The following is a 7,782-nucleotide window of genomic DNA, read 5'->3' on the forward strand; positions in this document are numbered from 1 at the left end:
ATCTATATTAGGAACGAGATTTTTGAGTATTGTTTTTTAAAGATAATAGTCTGAAGAAGTAATTAAGATGTGTTTCTGAATTTATTTGCTAAATGAATAGAGACAGATATATGAGATTGAAAAATGATAAATTTTGTTTGCTTTCCGGGGTACGATAAAGTTACAAGTCGCTCTTGAGTTAGATATATTGGTATTATTAGGCCAGGTGAATAAAAAAAAGCAATTGCTTTTACTCAGCGTTTTTAGAGTAATTGTTCAGCTCTACGTGAAATTTTATTTTAGCAAACACGTTCAATTTTTTATTCACGTAAAAGCTAAGCAATTTACTCCAAAAACGAAGAGTTGAGCCATACGTTAATAAAAGTTTGAGCGAAATTTTTTAAAGTTTTTTTATTTACGTAAAGCTGACCTATTACTGAGTAAAAGTAATTGTTTTTTTTATTTACCCGGCCTATTATGAAAGAAGTTTTATGTAAACCGTCGAGAAACTCATTTTGTGTTTTAGTATGAATATTATGTTACCATAGATACTAATGTGGTAAATATTTAGCGCTTTCATTTCTTTTAACAGGGGTTTAGCATGGGTAAGTTTGTTATTGCGATCTTTTGATCTTAGTTGTATTCAATGAAATGCATAATCGGGTCATATCAGAGGAAGTTCTAACTACGCAAATATGTTTTGCAAATTTTTTTTTTGCAAATCTCTTAAAAAAGTATTTACTAAGCAAATTATGATTTACATAATTATTTTTAGTGGAGGCTCAGCAAAGATCTTTAAATGATTGTCAACCCTGACGGTTTTTTCAGGTAAAAAAATCCACTGTAAAATTATTTTTAATAATTTTGTAAAAAATAGATTAGTGTTTTTTTCATTGCCAGTACCAATAAATTAATTGTATCAGCCATCTAACAGTTAAAAATTTGCTTGACTAACTTCATAGGCTTTTTTTTCATTAAACAGCCTACAATTGCTAAAAAACGTTAATTATTTAAAAATATAATTTACTTGGCAATGGAAACTTTTTTTTAAAAGATTTACTATTTTCTTCGTAAAGTAAAAAGAAAGCCATGTATTGAAAGTAAAAAAAAGGTCCTTCAAAAGAAAACTTTGGGGATACAAAATAAAATCTTTTGATCTTGATTAAAAGACGAAAGATTCTTGTGTGAAATGAAGAAGTATCAGAGTTAGAATATCGAAAAATCATAACCTGAAAACTATTAGTTAGGCCTAACGCAAAAATAAATTAACACGAGCATGAGCAGATCTGTCATGTTTAGATTTTTTTGGTTTTGATGTCACTTCTCTATGTAAAGTCATTATGGGGCCCGCACCCCCTAGTTACGCCACTGCCACAACGCGCGTGCGTACTACTCACCATGTTTTCATTATTCGTTAAAATCCAGTTTAAAGTTCAAGAATCCGAATAAGTTTATTTTTCTAACGCTTGCTAAACAAACAATTTCCTTCGGACATTATGACATTAACGATTTGTATAACTCTTTCTAGACATTATTAATGTTTGCAACACAAGCAATTAACATTAAAAATTCCATTTAACATTAAAAGTTCCATTTGGGTATCATATTCATTCGCAGGAAGGAATTTACGTAAGAACGCTGGGTAAAATTCGTAGCGTTTAAGGTAAAAATCAGATGATACAAAATAAAACAACAAATAGTATAAGTTATTTAATAAAGAGATATTTATTAGTTATTATTTTTCATACTTTTTAAATCATTATTAAAGGTTTGGTGTGCCTCCTTTGATTATATTTTTATTTAAGAGATTTATCAACCGCTTGCTTATAATAATTATAATTATTTTTTTTTTTTTTAATTTTTTTTTTATTTTTACTGTTGCTTTTTATTATTACTATTATTTTTTATTTACAATTTTATTATTATTTTTAATTTATAAATTTTTCAGCATTACTTTTTAGTATTTTGTAATAGACAATTATACACAATATGATATACATATATTCAAAGCAGAAATGTAAAGTTGTGTCCAACAACTCTTGTTTTCAAAGCTGGTTCTGAATAAATTTTTGTTGACAGGTTTAAGTATCTAAGTATATAATTGAAAATTTATTACAAATTTATTAGTGCTATTTGTGATGCGAATAGTAAGCAAATAGTGCTATTCGTTTAACAAATTAATTAGTTCAACTATGCACTCATCGAATAGTTCGTCATAAGCAATCAATGTATTGCAAATAAAAAATGAAAGTTTAGAAAAATTCGTAAACAATATTTTGAGTTAATTGTTATTTTTTTATGTTGTGCTTTTTAAAATGACTAAATGGTAAACTATACTTGAATGATAAATTTCTAGATTAGATTTGAATTAATAAATGTCTATAGACATCCGGCAAAAGACATCCGGCATAGACATCCGGCAAAAGACATCCGGCATAGACATCCGGCAAAAGACATCCGGCATAGACATCCGGCAAAAATCTATAGATAAGAATAGGTAGTATTTTTCCCAGATTTACAAAAATGTATTTTATATCTCTATATTTTAAATATAGCAATTTGTTTTTTAAATCCAGCAAAAATACTACAACACAAAATAAAATCTTAGAGAGATATAATAAGTTCCTTGCCGAAAAAACTTATCAAACCTATAGCTAAACGGAGAGGCAAAAGATAAGTTTAAACAAGTGGTAGATATTGTCTAAAATTTTGATATTTATATCAAATTATTAATATTAAATTATTCAAAAAACGACTACTTTACGTAGATCATGTTTTTTTTTGTAATTATTTCTTGATAGTTTGAACAGTTGTTTAAGAGAGTAATCCATTTTGATTTTGACGTAATGTTGCCTTCTGATGGTGTACATGTATATATAAATGTAACAGTCATATATATCAATTATAATTTTCACAAAGCAGATTACGACACATTTCATGCATTGTTACTAAATATAAACTGGTATATGCTCACGGTTAGTACGGATCTTGATAATGCCAACCTTGCCGACCCAATAACGCCACTTATATGGGGTGATAGCGTACACATTAAGGTAACCTATGCTTTTAAAATCTTTTAGTTTTTTCCGCTGAAAATAACTTATTTTGAATGTGAGACAACAAAAACATCTGTAGAATGAGAGCCACTTTATATAATTTGATAAAAATTAATTCAAGTGTAGTATTTTTTTTTATTTTTTTATTTTTGTTCTTTTTTTTCTTCATAATAACTATTACAATAAAATAAATGAAAGAAGAATGCATATAAATAAAAACTTACAAATTTTGTTACATATAAAATAATAACGCGAAGACTTGCAGAAGATTAGATGATCTTGTCACCAGGAACCGCTTACAGTCGTTACATGTTTAAAACAATTTTGTAATGTGTATAAAATAAATATTAAATATATTTTATAAATTTATTTAATATTTATTATATTTATAAATTTTATATATATTATTAAATTTATAAATATTAAATATATTTTATAAATTTATTTTATACACATTACAAAATTGTTTAACGAAGTAAAAATTAACGTTTTATATTAATGTATAAATTAAATTAATATGGTACACAAAAATAAAATTAACAAAGCAAAATTTAAATATACAAGTATATACTCAAATAAATATTTTTTATATAAGAATTCGTAAAAACATTATAAATAAATCAAAATAATTAAATTTAAAAATATATTAGTATGTTTTCAATAGAGAGATTGATATTTTTTAATTTCCTTTTAAATGCAAAAAAGTCCCAGTCTTGAGAGAAATCAAAATGTTTCAAAACTATATTATTCCATAGAAACGCCCCTCGAAAAGAAATACAAAACTTGCCTAAATTGGTTTTGAAAACTGGTTGAACTAGGAAATTATCATTTCGTAAATTATATTTATTTTTTTCTTTTAAGGAATATAAATTGTGAAAAGAAACCGGAGTTGTACGAGTTTTACATTTAAACATAAAACACAGTACATTAAAAATATTTAGTTGTAATATATTTAAAATATTCATTTCAATAAAAAGAGGCTTAGCATGTTAAAAACGGTCTTTAAAATTAATAAGACGTGTAGCATGTTTCTGTTGGCGATGAAGAGGTTCTAATTTACTTTTATTGACACTACCCCAAGCCGCATTCGCATAGTTTATGTTGCAATGAATGAATGAGTGGTATAGTTGAGTTAAAATATGTTTATTTAACATGCTTCTTGCTTTATAGAATATACCTATACTTTTCGAAATTTTGCAGGTAATATTTTCGATATGTTTTTTCCATGTGAGATTTTCATCAATTGAAACCCCTAAAAAGTTTGTACAAGTTGCTCTCTTAATTAGAACGCCATCAATAAAAAGAGGAGGAAGCTCGATTGGAAGTAGACGTTTTTTAGAGTTAGAATGAAAAAGAGACCATTTTGTTTTTTCAATATTCGGAGAAAGTTTGTTTGATTTAAACCATTGAGAAACTCAATGTTTTAAATCAAACAAACAGAAAAGAAAAGTATAAGGCTACACTGGATTCAGTTTGGATTGGTTAACTGGTTAATGATTTATGGCAGTTTTAATTTATATTTTGTAAGTGATTTGCTACTTATACCTTAAAAGGTTACCATTTACTGTGATACTCGGTCACTATTTTCAAAATAATGGTTTTATGAGTGTTCTAATACCAACAATTTTTGTTATAATCGTTTTATTGCTACACGTGCGATTTTCATTTTATAGACCAAAATATTGATTTGCCATTTGAAGCATGGTTTGACTTGGCTTAGACATGCGTGAAAATATCAGCGTAGACATAAACTACTGTCAAAATGCATGAAAATGTTAAAAATAGTTAAAAAGTTTTTATAAAGATACCAACATAAAAAAAATATATAAATTTAGATAAGATAACTAAAATAATTGACAAATAAAAAGTAAGAAGGACTGGGTCGGAGGAAAATCTTTTGAAAGAGAGAATAGTCCTTTGAGGAGCAGTAAAAATCTTTTGCAGGAATGTGTCTCAACTGAATTGTCAATAAGTATGACAAGTGTCATTAATTTAAATAATTATTTCCATTAAAGGAAAGAATCATGTAAGAATTATTTCTTTGTAATTTAAGTAATTATTTCCTTGATTTTAATTGTTTGTAATTAACAATTTTTGTAGGTATGTTAATGGATTGTTATTCAATTAAAATAAGTTAAATTTTTTAAAACGGATAGTTTAATTTAGTAAAGCTGAATTTAGTAAATTGTCACAATGCCAAATTAAGCAAAGGTTCACGATGAAAATTGAAAAGTTGTGTGCTTGCTCTATCTGAAAAAATGTTTACGACAACTTACTGCTTTCCAAGCAGATAGAATATGCCAGCTGTACAAGACAAAGATCAATATCGGTGATTCTAGGGTACCACAAGGACTCTGCGATTCGTGTAGAACAATTTTGCGCCGGAAACAAGAGGGAGAAGAAGTTATACTCCCTCCTTTGTTTAATTTTAGTTCAATACAAGTGAAACCTGAAACAAGAGACACGATGTGTTATTGCTTAATCTGTTAAATTGGTTGTTTAAAGTTGCAAAAAAAAATATCCTCTTGAAGAGCAAACCACCATTGAAAAAGAACCAAATGTTTATTTCAGCATATACCTCTGCCCTTTAGGAAAAGGTTTGCCCCGCCAATGCTCTCATATAAAGTTCAGGGAAAACATTCAATCTTTATCAGCAAAAAATGCCAGAGCAGCCGAACAACTTGCATCTCAAGTTATTTCTAATAAAAAATTATCCCCTGAAGGAACTATTTGGCTTGCCAAAGCATCTTTTGGAGTAATGTGGAGGCGGGCCTCCATTTACGATTACCCCAAGTAAATATTTATACTTAAATAATTTTTGCATATATATTTAAAGAAAATCTTTAAGAAAAGAGACAAAATAGGTTTTGGAAAGTATATTTTTAACAAGTTTCTATTCACTTTAAAACCGATTAATTTGAAAGTTTTAAACAAACGTTCAGAACAAAGTTTAATACAAAGGTAAAATATGTATGTTTTGGTTTCAGGTCAAAGTAGTGTCCTGTCACTATCAAGCGCTCCAAAATTGACCACTCTAGCTCTTGTAAATGTACAATTAAATACGGGACTATCAAACAACGGGACAAAAAACAAGATTATTAAAAAAACTAGTCAGAACTGTAAACCAAACATCAAGCAGCAAGATGTGGTAGAGCCAAATTTTTATAAGAATTTCTAAAGAGCAGGTCAGCACTTGTTTGATTTCTTCACCTGAAGTGACTTAAAAGTTACAGAAGTAAAAGGAGATTCTGGTACCGTTCGGGTTGTTGCGCACTACAATGAAATTGCAAATTCTTGTTGCAGTATCAGAAGATTCGCCAGAAACTCACTCCAACATTGAATAAATCTGGTAACTGATTAATGCAAACAGAGTTAAATTAATTTTGACTTGCGATACAAAAGTTGCAAATATAGTTTGTAAAGTCAAAATTTCTCTTAATTTGAACATTTAAATTAAATTATTTTCCGCAAACAAAATTAAAAGATTTTACAGTTTGCATCACAGGGTACCAAGATGTGTATGCTATCACCCTACATTAGTAGCATTTTTGGGTCAGCTAGGTTAGTATTATCGAGATTCGTGTTAGCCGTGTGCTAGCCAGGCAAGATTAAGGAACCATCCTTGAAAGTTATTTGTAATCACTTAAACTCATGTTTCATTATTTTAAATTAAAAGAAATCTGCAACATCAAGCTATCATAAAAAAGGATTCTAAAAAACGTATTCTCTATAGATATTACAAAATAACCAATAAAACATCCTTCATTCATCCTTTTTTCATTCATCCAATTCATCCTTGTCATGTTACACGATACAGAAATTGAAAAAAAAAAAAAAAAAAATAGAATCTCTAGAGAAAAACATTTAGAATTAAAGATTTAATTAAGATTTAATTCAAATTAGGAGCCCAAAAATTGGATGGTTCCGAAGTAAAACCTTATTTTTTAATTAAAACAAAAGTTCTTTTTTTGTGAAATAGTCAAAAATGCTAATAATGTAATTTAAACATTTATTTATTTATATTTATAAACATTTTTATTTATTATTGTTCTACTTCTTGTATTAAAAAATTCTTGCTTCTGTACAATTTAATCCTGCAGTTCGACAAAGTAAAAAAATCTTAAAAACTTTCAGAACATTTCTGAAGAGAAAAGTAAAGAAATTCAAAATTATTTTAATATACTTTTTATTTGATTTTTTTTTCTCATTACTGATGCAAATATTTGCAAATTCTTTTTGCGCATTTATACCAATTCGCACTTGCCAGTTTTTGCAACTGCTTCGCATTTACTTATGCCAACGCTCGCAATTCTTTCGGTGCTCTTATGAAAGTTTTTGCTACTGCTTCACGTTTACGAAATTAACACTTATTTAGTTTCCCCTCTATAAGTGACCGAAGTTATAGTATTTAAAATAATTCATCGATTTCCATGAAAAAGAGTACTTAATATTTGAAAAATGTTTTTATTTTATTTTCAAATACATTTAACTTGGTAACTCTTAATAATACTAGTACTAAATTTAATCATTTCATTTAAAAATTTGCTTATTTTAGATTTCAATCATATGCGTAATTTCAAAACTTTTGTTTAGCAAACAAATTATTTCAGCAGATTTCAAATAAACATCATTTTTTTATGATTTTTATACGCAAAGTGACAAATAATATTATTGAAATATAAGTTTGTAAAAGTTTAAATACGTTTACTTTTTTTGTTATTTATCCTTAAATGACCGAAGTTACATA

Source organism: Hydra vulgaris, chromosome 01 (genome assembly GCF_038396675.1).
Source record: "Hydra vulgaris chromosome 01, alternate assembly HydraT2T_AEP".
Classification (NCBI taxonomy): domain Eukaryota; kingdom Metazoa; phylum Cnidaria; class Hydrozoa; order Anthoathecata; family Hydridae; genus Hydra; species Hydra vulgaris.